The following is a 13,767-nucleotide window of genomic DNA, read 5'->3' as shown; positions in this document are numbered from 1 at the left end:
TCCGCTCCCCACTGCCTTCACTTCACTCCCCACTGCCTTCTCTTTATCCCCAATGCCTTCTCTTTATCCCCACTGCCGTCACTTCACTCCCCACTGCCTTCACTTCACTCCCCACTGCCTTCACTTCACTCCCCACTGCCTTCACGTCACTCCCCACTGCCTTCACTTCACTCCCCACTGCCTCCACTTCATCCCCACTGCCTTTACTCCCCACTGCCTTCACTCCCCACTGCATTCACTTCACTCCCCACTGCCTTCACTTCGCTCCCCACTGCCTTCACTTCGCTCTCCACTGCCTTCACTTCGCTCCCCACTGCCTTCACTTCGCTCCCCACTGCCTTCACTTCGCTCCCCACTGCCTTCTCTTCACTCCCCACTGCCTTCACGTCACTCCCCACTGCCTTCACTTCACTCCCCCCTGCCTTCACGTCACTCCCCACTGCCTTCTCTTCACTCCCCACTGCCTTCACTTCACTCCCCACTGCCTTCACTTCATCCCCACTGCCTTCACTTCGCTCCCCACTGCCTTCTCTTTATCCCCACTGCCTTCTCTTTATCCCCACTGCCTTCTCTTTATCCCCACTGCCTTCACTTCACTCCCCACTGCCTTCACTTCACTCCACTCCACTCCCCACTGCCTTCACTTCACTCCCCACTGTTAAGTAATGGGTTAAGAGACATTGCAATTAGTTGTCTCATTTATGTTAAGTATCCATTAATTGACACTGATATGTAAAGGGGTTTCAAGTGGCCTCTGGGACGTGGTGTGTTGTTAGAGTTTTGTGCAGAGGCTGTGGAAGTGAAATAAATGGTGTTTGGTGAAAAGGAACAAGAACTTTAGACTCTTCATTTCACAGCAACTAAAATGTCTAACAATTGGTAGCAGGATGGTTGCTGTGCAAATGTGAAGGTTTGAAAGATACAACTTTTCCTGATCAAACCAAGGAGTGAGTGAGAAGAAAAAAAAGATACATGGCTGAACCCAGGATACAGCTGGCTGGATATGACTATCCCCCCTTATTTTCTGAAAGGGAATCGTACGACCAATGGAGAAGTGCAGTAGTTATGTGGACTAAGGTAACTGCTTTGGGAAAGAGAAAACAAGGTATGGCATTGGCTCTTTCTCTACCATATGGCAGTAAAATCCAAAACAAAGAGCTTTCTGAGCTGGAATTGGAAGAATTAGACTCAGAAGAAGGTCTGGAGACTTTATTACAATATATGGATAAGATTTATAAGAAAGATGACTTGTTAACTGCGTATGAAGCATGGTCGGATTTTGATAGGTTCCGGAAAATGGAGGATATCTCCTTGGAAGACTATATAATGGAATTTGGCAGACTATATAAAAGGCTGCAGACACACAACCTGGAATTTCCACAGTCTATGTTGGCCTTTAAATTACTTGACTGTGCTAGAGTGAGCAACATGGATAGGCTCCTGGTTTTGACAGGAGTTCAGTTTACTGATAAGGATACCTTATTCGAACAGATGACAAAAGCTTTGCAAAAGTTTCTGGGGAAACATTCGATTCCGATGGCTCTGATGACCCAAATAGGTCAGCCTACAATAAGGCAGAATATGGAAGATACACTAGTAACAGGATGGCGAAATCGTATGGCTACGTACAGGGCTCAAGACTATAGACGGAGACCGAGACAAGGAAATTATGAAGACAGAAACCCAGTTGGAACCTACAATAGGAAGATGAACCCCAGAAATGCACGGGGCATGATAAATCGATGTTTTCGATGTGACTCTCAATACCATTATGCTTTCAACTGTCCAACTCGTTATGATAGAGTGTTTGAAGTGACACATGACACAGAAGAGTCGGAAGAGGAAAAAGATAGTGACCAGAAAGAAGGCATTGTCCTATTGACAAGCAGTTTTACACCGGTAATGAGGGTGTTGGTTGCAGAATCCATCACTTGTGCTGTATTGGACAGTGGCTGCACATCTACTGTGTGTGGAATTGACTGGTTAAAATGTTACCTGGACTCTTTGAATGCTGAAAATCGTAACAAGGTTCAGGAATTTGAAAGTTCCACAAGTTTCAGGTTTGGGGATGATAATACTCTGAAGTCGCTGAAAAGAGTGGTGATCCCTTGCAATATTGCTGGAGTGAATCATTTCATTAGCACGGATGTTGTATCAAGTGAGATACCTTTGCTTCTGAGCAGACCATCGATGAAGAAAGCACACATGAAACTAGATATGGAACAGGATAAGGCAACAGTTTTTGGAAAGACGGTGGACTTACAATTTACACAGTCGGGACACTATTGTATTCCATTACTGATAAATAATTTTTCAAGTAGAGTGGTTAAGGATTGTAGCCACTTAAATTGGCCAACTCCCGATTTAAAATGGCGAACGGCAAAGGCTGATGGGAAAGTCAGCCAACAAGACAGAAACCAGCGGCTGCAGGTTTGCTGTGTATTTACCACTGCAAAAGGCCAGACAACATCGATACCAGCGACCATCAGCATAACAAAGTAACAGCCATCTGCATACTGATGAGCAATCCCCGGGAACAATAAGCAACATTTTGACACACAAAGCAAAGCCAGACTCCTCGGCGCCAGCAGGAGCCAACACAAAGGAGGTGAACGAGCACCTCAAGACCGCCCATCGATCAGGGAACCGCTCCAGTATTGGAGAAAATCGAACCAAGCGATTGGGACAAAGTCCAATCACTTGGAACCAGGTACAGGGTCCGGCCCGAAAGGCGGGAAGCCCCTGGGGACTATAGGAATTGAGCCCCAAGTTCAAATTGCTCTCTTCTTCACCTCTCCGCTCTCTTCACGCTCTTCTTCCTGCCCGGGTCACCCAGCAACAACAAACCAACATTGACCGTGACCGGTGCAGTGACTCCAGTGATCATCAAACTCGTAGGTCTTAATTCAACGCTCGCTACGAGATAGGCGCTCCCAGCTACCAATCTGTACCAACTTCGAATCCCGCAGACTCAGAACCCGAATGAAAGGCCATTTGTTCCCCTGACCTGGTGGGCCAGTTCAAAGTTAAGTATAGGCCTGTTAGTTATAGAAGTTGCTTAGATGTAGAATTTGTGCATGAGTAGCGATTACTGTGTATAATAAATGTGCTTTGATTTAAATCTTACTAATCGGTGTATTGGATTATTGATCATTACTCGGACTTGAACCTCGTGGCGGTATCATAAAGATACCTGGCGACGCGAGAGCAAAGGTAATAAAACAGAGCAATTGAACTAAGGCAAAGATAGCAACATTATTTGGCGACATCCTGACAGGACCCGCTCTAGAAGTGGAAAACCACTCCGGGAGAACCCAGAATTTGAATTCGAGATCCAATTAGGAACAGAAAACCACAAGTGTTCAAGCAGTTCTGATCAATACTCATAATTCGGAAGTGTGTGTATGCATGCGTAACTAACAGGGCGATAAGGTAGAACTGAGAGATTTTTTGTTGCGACAAAACTGTTGGAAGTCTGTATTTCGGAAAGTAGCGATAGCCATACCCGTATTTACAGCACCGCCTTAATACCCCTGTCCCAAATTTGAAGAGCAGCATTCGGAGAGGAAAGATGGCAATGCAGGCAGTGCAGCGCCTAATGAACCCAGAGGAATTTGTGGTCGCAGCGACCAGCAGCAGTCGAGTGGGACAATGTCCCATTTGGGAGGAAGAGATCAGGAAATATCTCAAAGGGAAAGGATGGCCCCTTTGGAATGAATTCTGTGATAACGAGGAATCAGGTCCCGGGAGTATAGAACATACTTGGTGGGAGAACCTGAGCGAGATCCACAAAAAGAGCTTAGGGAACGCTCGCAAGCCGATGGCAATCGTGTCCTGCTTGGCACAATTGCGAGGCACAGAGGAGGTCATTAGGACGCTCCGGAAAGAAGTTGAGGGCACACATCAAATGAGTAAGGTCGATGTAAGCGAGGTAGAAAAGGAGAATTTGGAATTGAGAAGGAAGTTGGCAGCAAAAGATGGAGAGGTGGAGGATGCCAAAAGGGCACACCAGTCTTGTCTGGCGCACTTAAGCAGCTTCTAGTCTCAATACGAAAAGGCCTATCAGGACACGCAACGCGCAGTCCTGGTACGTGAAGAAACAGAAAAGCAGGTAGAGGCATTGCAGAGACAGTGCAGCGACCTAAAGGCAGCATTAAGAGCACTCCATGCTGCCACCACAGAACAAAGACAAAGCACGCTAGATCACGCAAAGTGCCGGAAGCAGATTGCAGAGCTGCAATCGCTGCTTTCAGTTCAGAAAGGTTTCCAGGAAACCTTTGGAGAAAAATTAGATCAGGAAGACGGCCCTGACTGGGAAGAATTGAACGAAACAGCGCAGAGATATGTTCAGGGAACATGTGCGCAGTGAAAGCCACAAAAAAGGAAAGCGCCCCAACCCCCCACACAGTAGGTAGTTCAAGCTCCAATGAACCCAGTAACCACCCACCGCACAGCCACACCGGACGATGCGGAATTTCTATATTCCACCCCCTTAACAGTGACCCAATTACGGGACGCGTGCGATAAGATCACACCGTTCCTCCCCACCTCCGACCCCCACCATTTCTTTGCCACCGTAAAGCATCAGGCGACGATGTACGGCCTGGATGAGCGAGAACATGTAAAGCTCACCGTTTTAAGTTTAGACTCGTCGGTAGCAGGAGCCCTTCCTGACCCACAGAATGTAGGAGGAGGCACCCTTGCAGAAATGCATACCGCTATCCTGGATGCGATCGGGTATAACCCGGGTGACCCCGTAGATGGCCTCAACAAATGTAGGCAAAAGAAATCTGAGCACCCCACAGCGTTTGCTGGATGCCTGTGGATCCACTTTGCAGCAGTCTTTGGAGACGTAGACCGTGCCCATTTGTCCCCAGACAACATGGCCAAATGGACCCGCACCCTTATCTCCCATGCCACAGAAACAGGACAGAAAGCCTGCGCGAGTTATGATCCCTCAGAGGAGGCCCATAACGAGAAGTGGGTAGTGAAAAGATTGTCCCGCACTTGGGAGCAATCTATAAAAAGTAAACCCGCAGTCAAGAATCCTGAGGAAAAGCAGGCCGGAGCAGATATGCAGGCAGTAAAAACAACACACCACAACCCCTCATGGGTGAATGAGGGAACGAACAGCCCCCCACCCAAGTCACAGGAGTGTTACAACTGCGGACAGTTGGGACACTTTGCAAAAGAGTGCAATGCCCCTAAAAAGCCACAGAGAGCCCAGCAGACGGGCACTCTGATTAAGAAAAAGACAGAGCCCATTCATAGCGTTAGCGCCCGTTCAGATTATCATAGAATTTACAGTGCAGAAGGAGGCCATTCGGCCCATCGAGTCCGCACCAGCTCTTGGAAAGAGCACCTCACCCAAGGTCAACAGCTCCACCCTATCCCCATAACCCAGTAACCCCACCCAACACTAAGGGCAATTTTGGACACTAAGGGCAATTTATCATGGCCAATCCACCTAACCTGCACATCTTTGGACTGTGGGAGATGAGACGGACTTGACCGGAATGGGCTGACGGTGTACGGGCTCCCCCAGTTGGGTCTGCGACACCCTTTGGGATAGGTCCGGATGACCGGTAGTCGCAGCGAAAATTCGGGGACATCCATCGAATCTCTCTGGGACACAGGAGGGTCCCGCACCACTATAAATTCCTCCACCCTATTTCAAAAAGACACGTGGCCCACTACAGCCACAATCACCCTCAGCGGCTTTACAGGCCACTCACAGCAAAGAACAAAGAACAAAGAAATGTACAGCACAGGAACAGGCCCTTCGGCCCTCCAAGCCCGTGCCGACCATGCTGCCCGACTAACCTACAATCTTCTACACTTCCTGGGTCCGTATCCCTCTATTCCCATCCTATTCATGTATTTGTCAAGATGCCCCTTAAATGTCACTATCGTCCCTGCTTCCACCACCTCCTCCGGTAGCGAGCAGGGACACATCACAGCCCCTGTACCAATTCAAATCGGTACCATCACCACCAAGCACCCCGTGGTTTTAGTTGACCTGCCCCACACAGCAGAGCACATCCTGGGAATCGATTTCATGAATTCCCACAATCTTTCATTTGATCCAGTCAACCAGTGTGTCTGGAAGATGACAAAATCCGCAAGAGCCCCCGCAACGCTCAACATAGGAGAGTACGCCAACAAAATTAGTGCAGTAGGCAAATTTTGGTTCAACCCGACCACGCTTAGTACGGACAAGCAGGTTAGGGCAGTCCTGCAAAAGAACAGGGCAGCATTCGCGACCCACAAGCACGACTGTGGACGGATGACTGGCTCCGTACAAATAACAGGACGTGACCCGAGACCCCCAAAACAGTATGGATTTCCCCAAGAGGCAGAGGGAGAAATCTCCAAGGTAATAGAAAGCTTATTAGAGCAGGGCGTACTTAGATCAGTAGCTTCCACTAATAATGCCCCGATTTGGCCAGTGAGAAAGCCCGATGGATCATGGCGACTGACCATCGATTACCGGGAACTCAACAAAATCACCCCCGCAGCAGCCCCCACGGTAGCCACAAGTCCCGAGACCATGCTCCAACAGGGACTCAATTCCCGATTCTTTACGGTTTTGGACGTCAGTAATGGATTCTGATCCATTCCATTGGCAAAGGCGTGCCAATACAAATTTGCCTTCACCTTTAAAGCACAGCAGTACACGTGGACATGCCTGCCACAAGGATTCCACAACTCCCCCTCCAATTTCCACCGACAGCTGGCAAATGGACTAGCGAAATTCTCTCGCCCCGAATGTCTCGTCCAGTACGTAGACGACCTACTACTGCAGACAGACACCAAGGAAGAGCACATCGAGCTTCTGTCCGAACTCCTGGAACTCTTACACTCAATTGGTTGTAAAGTTAACCCCAAAAAGGCCCAGATTTTGGAAGAAAAGGTGATATATTTGGGAACAATTATCACGCATGGTAAACGCGAGATCGAGCATAAAAGGATTGACTCGATTGCTAAATTGCCCCTTCCCCAGAATGTTTCAGCCCTCCGGTCGTTTTTAGGACTGGTTGGCTACTGCCGAAACCACATCGACGGTTTTGCCAGCAAGGCAGCACCCCTCTCGGACCTCCTAAAGAAAGGAGCCCCCTGGGAATGGCTTCCGCAGCATACGGATGCTGTGGACTCTTTAAAACAGGCGCTCATAGCAGCCCCCGCACTACAAGGTCCAGACCCGCTTTCCCCTTACGCCATAGAGGTAGCGACCACAGACCGCACCCTTTTAGCCGTGCTCCTGCAGGAACGGCACGACCAGTTAAGGCCCGTGGCTTACACCTCCAGACTTTTAGATGCTGTGGAGCAGGGATTTCCAGCCTGTGAGAGGCACCTGCTCGCAGTATTTTGGGCAGTGCAGTATTTTTCATATATTACCGGACTGAACCCCATTACAATTCTCACCGAACACACCCCCACACAACTTTTACTGGACGGACGACTCAAGGACGATAGAGTAAGCCAGATTAGAGCAGCGAGATGGACCCTTCTATTGCAGGGACGGGACATCACTGTTAAAAGGACAAAGACGCACACCTTTTTAGCCGACAACTTACAGTACCCCGGAACCCCCCATGAATGTGAGATTATCTCTCCACACCACAACACAGGCCCCTTTATTGCTAAAACACCCCCAGAAGGATAGGTAGTTCAACTCAGAGCCCCCAGCACACAGACACGTGCGAGCCCATAAAGATCTATGTGGATGGATCTTCCACAGTCTTGGATGGGAAGCGCATAACAGGATGCGGTATTTCTGTCGAGGACGCGCAGGGACGCGGCCCTTGAGGAAATATCGCTAAAACTTCCAGGCCACCTGGCGCGCAGGCAGCAGAGCTCGCGGCCATCGCATATATAGTGGAACACCCAGATTCCTTCCCCAGCCCAGCAGATATATACTCGGACAGCCTCTATGTCTGCAACAGCCTCACGGAATTCCTGCCTCCGTGGAAAGCAAAAGGATTTGTTTCCACAGACGGAAAACCCCTCCCCTCAGCCCCATTGCTCCGTCATATTTTACAGAGAGCCCAGAACAGGACTTTTGGGATAATCAAAGTCCGCAGTCACCATCGTTCCTCCCCCCCCACCCCCCCAGGAAATGTAAAAGCCGACGCACTGGCTAAAGCAGGTTCCAGGCACGGATACCTTTGGACACCCCCCGAAGGCGCACCAGTGAGTGCAGTTCAGGTCTCACAGACAAAGATTGAGGATCTAGTGGAGGCCCAGAAGCAGGACAGCAATCTCAGGGAGATTGTAAAAGGAAAATATCCAGCACCCTACGAGAGATTTAAAAATGCACTGACCACACATGACGGTGTGGTGTTAAAAGACACCCTTTATGTGGTTCCTGAACAGGACAGGAATCAACTGATTTGTTTGTTCCATGACGGTCATGGACATCAGGGAATCGATCCCACTACAGCCCATCTCAAGCAACTTTGTTGGTGGCCGAATTTAAAGGAAGATGTAAACCATTACATCGAGAATTGTCTTATCTGTGCCCAGAATAATCCGGACAGATATGCCAAAAAGGCTCAACTCAGCCACACCCGACCCGTTAATGGCCCCTGGACTAACCTCCAGATTGATTTTATAAGACCAGTGCCCCCTTGCAGGAATGGCTATAAATATGTACTTGTGGTAATTGACACATTTACGAAATGTGTGGAAGCATTCCCAGCCCGCACAAACACGGCAAAAATCACAGCCAAGATTCTAACCCACCACATCTTTACAATGCCCCGCAGCATTGAACTAAAAGGTTCCCATTTTACGGGACATGTCATGCAGAACGTCCTCACGATATTTGGCATCACCCAAAAATTCCACACAGCATACCACCCACAGTCGAGTGGTATAGTGGAGCGCATGAATCGGACCCTAAAATCCACCCTCAGAAAAATGGTCCAGCAAAACAACACCACTTGGGATTCAGTCCTCCCTTTTGCGCTGATGTTTATACGTAACACAATTTCTACTTCCACAGGTTACACCCCACACACTCTCATGACCGGACGCCCCATGAAAGGCACAGAATATTTGTTAGGTTTAGACTTGACCAGCCCTGAAGTGTCGGCCCTCACACACGAGAAAGCAGTAGAGCAATTAGTTGACAATGTTAAAACGGCTCAGCTAGCAGCCGCAGTAAAATTGGGCACAAGGAAGAAACAGAGCAAGGCTTGTTTCGACAAGACAGTGCATGCGACTGAGTACAGTATAGGACAGCAAGTCATGCTCTCCGTATACAACCCCAGCACGTTCCTGTCACCAAAATACTCTGGTCCGGACTCCATTGCGGACAAAGTCAGCCCTTCTGTGCATACAATAAAGTATCCCAACGGTAAGACTGTGTGGTTCCATATCAACCAGCTGAAGGCATATGGGACACAGTCGAACCACGCACACCACGTCATGCTTGACGCAGCACACCACGCCCCGCCCACAGCCAACGTAACCCTACCCTCCCCCCAACACGTCCAGCCCAGCCACGGACTCAACCTCGACTCCACCCCCGAAATATACACTCCGCCCCGGTACGCGCACAGACTGCAGCAGCAGAGACAGCGACTGTGACTCGGACGATAGCCACAGCACGCCTCCCTACTATCCCCATGCAACAGGACCCACACCCAGCGATTCCGACTACGATCCAAGTGATCCCTTCATGATCACTTTCCTGAACAAACCCCACCACCGACCACCGAACCACACCGACGACCCCGATTCTGTCCCCACACAACTAGACACCAACTATTGGCACCGAGATAACTCGTTCCAACTCGTCCACAATGACGAGAGCGACCCCACCTCACACCATGCAGCCCTTTCAGCCCTAATCCACTCCAGAGTTTGGCACCCGGGAGAAGATGACGACCTTGGGTCTGACTCCCAAACCGAGAACAGCTTTGCGACCCTGTTTGCAACCGAGAACCCCTTTGCGACCCTGTTCGCAACCGGGAACGGAGGTGTCCAGATGATGTTTTAAAAGGAACCGCTTGGGAGAAGTGGTGTCTTTTCTGATGGAACCTGTCGCATGTTTTATGTTGTTTGTAAGTTTGTTAAATGTTGTTCGTCAGACCGAAAAAACTTTCACGGCCCCACGCCTTTTCAGCAGAAACCTCTGAGGACTTGCCCACAGAGACTCACTATAGCCAGGCACTAGTTCAGCGGAACTAGCTTGTCTGCAGAGACTTGTTACGGTACCAGACGCCCGTTCGTAACTGCCCTTCTGGTTCGAAGGTAGAACCACTACGGCAGCCCCACCACGATGACTCCATTTTTTGCCCGTTCTTGTCGGTTGCTCAGGCAGTGGAGAAACGGCTTGGGACCCGCCCTGCCTGGGAACCCCCCCTCTGGTCAACTACACTCGGGTAGGGGAGACACGGCATTGGTAGCCGTCCTACCCGGGGACTCCATCCAACTCTTACCCATCGCGGCCCATACGCACCTCATTTTGGAAATTTTAGTTCAAAAAGTTTTGTTTTGTTTCAGGTAACCCTTAGGTTGCCGACCACATGCTATTTACATCCTGAAACATTTGGATGGTAAATTGCACAGTCTGCGAGACGGCTCGCACTGGTTCATCATTGGGAAGTGTGTCTTGTCCTGAAATTCGGTTTTTGAAAAAAAAATGAGGGAGTCACACATAGTGACCAATTATAAAGGGAGTAATTGGCACTACAGGGCAGACACACTATCGTACGAGATGTTAAACAAAGATAGTTACAGACACTATGCTTGTTTCCACAGAAAACTCCAGAAGCTCCAGGACCGGAGAAGAGAAGAAAAGACAAAGAGAAGAGCCATGAGGACATCCTCCACATGGCTCATCGTGATAATGGACATTTGTTGCGTGTGAACGTGAACCCCATGACTTCAAGCCCCCCCCAGCCGTTAATGTTTCACTTCCCCGCAGTACCCAGAGCCCAGTCACCAGCGACACCGCACCATCTTGGTGTGCCAGGTTTATAACCTGGTACTCTCTGTCCTACGTAATAGAATCCTTACTGGTATTGGCGATACTCTGCTGCATCGTGCAGACTATGCGTCTACGGAAATGGAGAAGGAGAGCCTACCGCGCTCGAACCCCGGTATGTAGGATCAGATCCCCTATTTTCGGATACGACCAGAGCCCCGACCCCCGCGATCTATAATAAAGAGCATTCATTTGCAGTTTTATTGTAAATAAAGAAATGTAAAGAACTGTTCATGAGCAAATTGTACAATCCTGAGCTTGACTGCCAAGCCAGGAAAAATGTGTATAAAATGCTATGATTTTGTTTGTATGGTTGAGGAAGTTAGGATGATGAAATGTTTAAGTGAGAGTAGTGTATTAAGGATAGTTAGAGGTTCCCACTTTTTTATTGTTTTGTAATGCATATCCCTGTTTGACATAGCGCCCCTTAGAACTGTCAGTTAAACATTTTTTGCATAGTTATGGTCAGTGTTGAGGCCATAAAAGAAGTGCCCCCCCCCAGGTCAGGGAATGGAAAGCAAAATAGTTATGCGAGCCTTCACGCTTCGCGTTAGGATCACAAGGAGGGATTGTAGCCACCTCCCGATTTAAAATGGCGAATGGCAAAGGCTGATGGGAAAGTCAGCCAACAAGACAAAAACCAGCAGCTGCAGGTTTGCTGTGTATTTACCTCTGCAAAAACCAGACAACATCGATACCAGCGACCATCAGCATAACAAAGTAGCAGCCATCTGCATACAGATGAGCAGTCCCCGGGAATAATAAGCAACATTTTGACACACAAAGCAAAGCCAGACTCCTCGGCGCCAGCAGGAGCCAAAACAAAGGAGGTGAACGAGCACCTCAAGACCGCCCATCGATCAGGGAACCGCTCCAGTATTGGAGAAAATCGAACCAAGCGATTGGGACAAAGTCCAATCACTTGGGATCAGGTACAGGGTCCGCCCCGAAAGGCGGGAAGCCCCTGGGGACTATAGGAATTGAGCCCCAAGTTCAAATTGCTTTCTTCTTCACCTCTCCGCTCTCTTCACGCTCTTCTTCCTGCCCGGGTCACCCAGCAACAACAAACCAACATTGACCGTGACCGGTGCAGTGACTCCAGTGATCATCAAACTCGTAAGTCTTAATTCAACGCTCGCTACGAGATAGGCGCTCCTAGCTACCAATCCGTACCAACTTCGAATCCCGCAGGCTCAGAACCCGAACGAAAGGCCATTTGTTCCCCTGACCTGGTGGGCCAGTTCAAAGTTAAGTATAGGCCTGTTAGTTATAGAAGTAGCTTAGACATAGAATTTGTGCATGAGTAGCGATTACTGTGTATAATAAATGTGCTTTGACTTAAATCTTACTAATCGGTGTATTGGATTATTGATCATTACTCGGACTTGAACTTCGTGGCGGTATCATAAAGATACCTGGCGACTCGAGAGCAAAGGTAATAAAACAGAGCAATTGAACTAAGGCAAAGTTAGCAACAGGATGTGTTAATGGCAGTTGAAAATGGGACTTTAGCTGATAAAAAGCTTGTGGTATTAAAACTGCATAGGCAATTTGCACATCCGTCTCCTCGGAGGCTGAAAAATTCATTAAAGGATGCAGGGGTAAGGGATGACGACTATACTAAACTGATAGAACAGGTTAGTGACCGCTGTGAAGTTTGTAGGAAGTACAGAAGGACACCAGCACGAACGATAGTAACCCTACCTTTGGCCAGGATTTTAACGACATTGTGGCCATGGACCTAAAGATCAGGGATAAAGCAAATAATATATTTATTTAGCATTTTGTAGATTTAGCAACCAGATTTAGTCAATCAACGATTGTACAAAGTAAAGAAAAGAGAGTAATTCTGGATCAAATCGTGGAAAAATGGATAGGGACAGGAATGGGTCCACCGGCAAAATTCCTTACGGACAATGGGGGAGAATTTGCTAATGATGAGTTTAGGGATATGTGTGAAAACGTGAATATCAGAGTTATGAATACGGCTGCAGAAAGTCCATTTAGTAATGGTGTCTGAAATAAATCATGCTGTCATCGATGACATGCTTCGGAAAATTTGGGCAGATCGACCACATTTCAGGCTAAATTCAGCTTTAGCATGGGCAGTACATGCAAAGAATTCATTGCAGATGGTTGGGGGCTATAGTCCTTATCAATTAGTGTTTGGTAGAAATCCTAAAATTCCGTCCATTTTGGATGACCAGCCTCCAGCTTGGGAGGGGACTACAATTGGCTCTGGTTTTGCTGAACATTTAAATGCATTACATCGCAGTAGAAAAGCTTTTTTGGAAGCAGAAGTCTCTGAAAGAATTCGCAGAGCTTTAAGACATAACGTACGGCCATCAGATGCCGTTTTTCAGCAAGGAGGTATGGTATACTATAAGAGAGACAATTCTAATGAATGGAAAGGCCCAGGGAAGATCATAGGCACAGATGGCAAAACAATTATTTTGCAACATGGTAATCAAACTATTAGGGTGTTGCTAACTTTTGCCTTAGTTTAATTGCTCTGTTTTATCACCGTTGCTCTTGAGTCGCCGGGTATCCTTATGATACCGCCATGTGGTTCAGGTCCGAGTAATGATCAATAATCCAATACACCGCTTAGTAAGAGTTAAATCAAAGCACATTTATTATATACAGTAATCAATACTCATGCATAAATTCTACGTCTAAGCTACTTCCTACAACTAACAGGCCTATACTTAACTTGGAAATGGCCCACCAGGTCAGGGAAACAAATGGCCTTTCGTTCGGGTTCTGAGCCT

Source organism: Scyliorhinus torazame, chromosome X, assembly GCF_047496885.1.
Source record: "Scyliorhinus torazame isolate Kashiwa2021f chromosome X, sScyTor2.1, whole genome shotgun sequence".
In the NCBI taxonomy this organism is placed as follows: domain Eukaryota; kingdom Metazoa; phylum Chordata; class Chondrichthyes; order Carcharhiniformes; family Scyliorhinidae; genus Scyliorhinus; species Scyliorhinus torazame.
The sequence above is the reverse complement of the archived record's forward strand: the minus strand, read 5'-3'. Positions refer to the sequence as shown.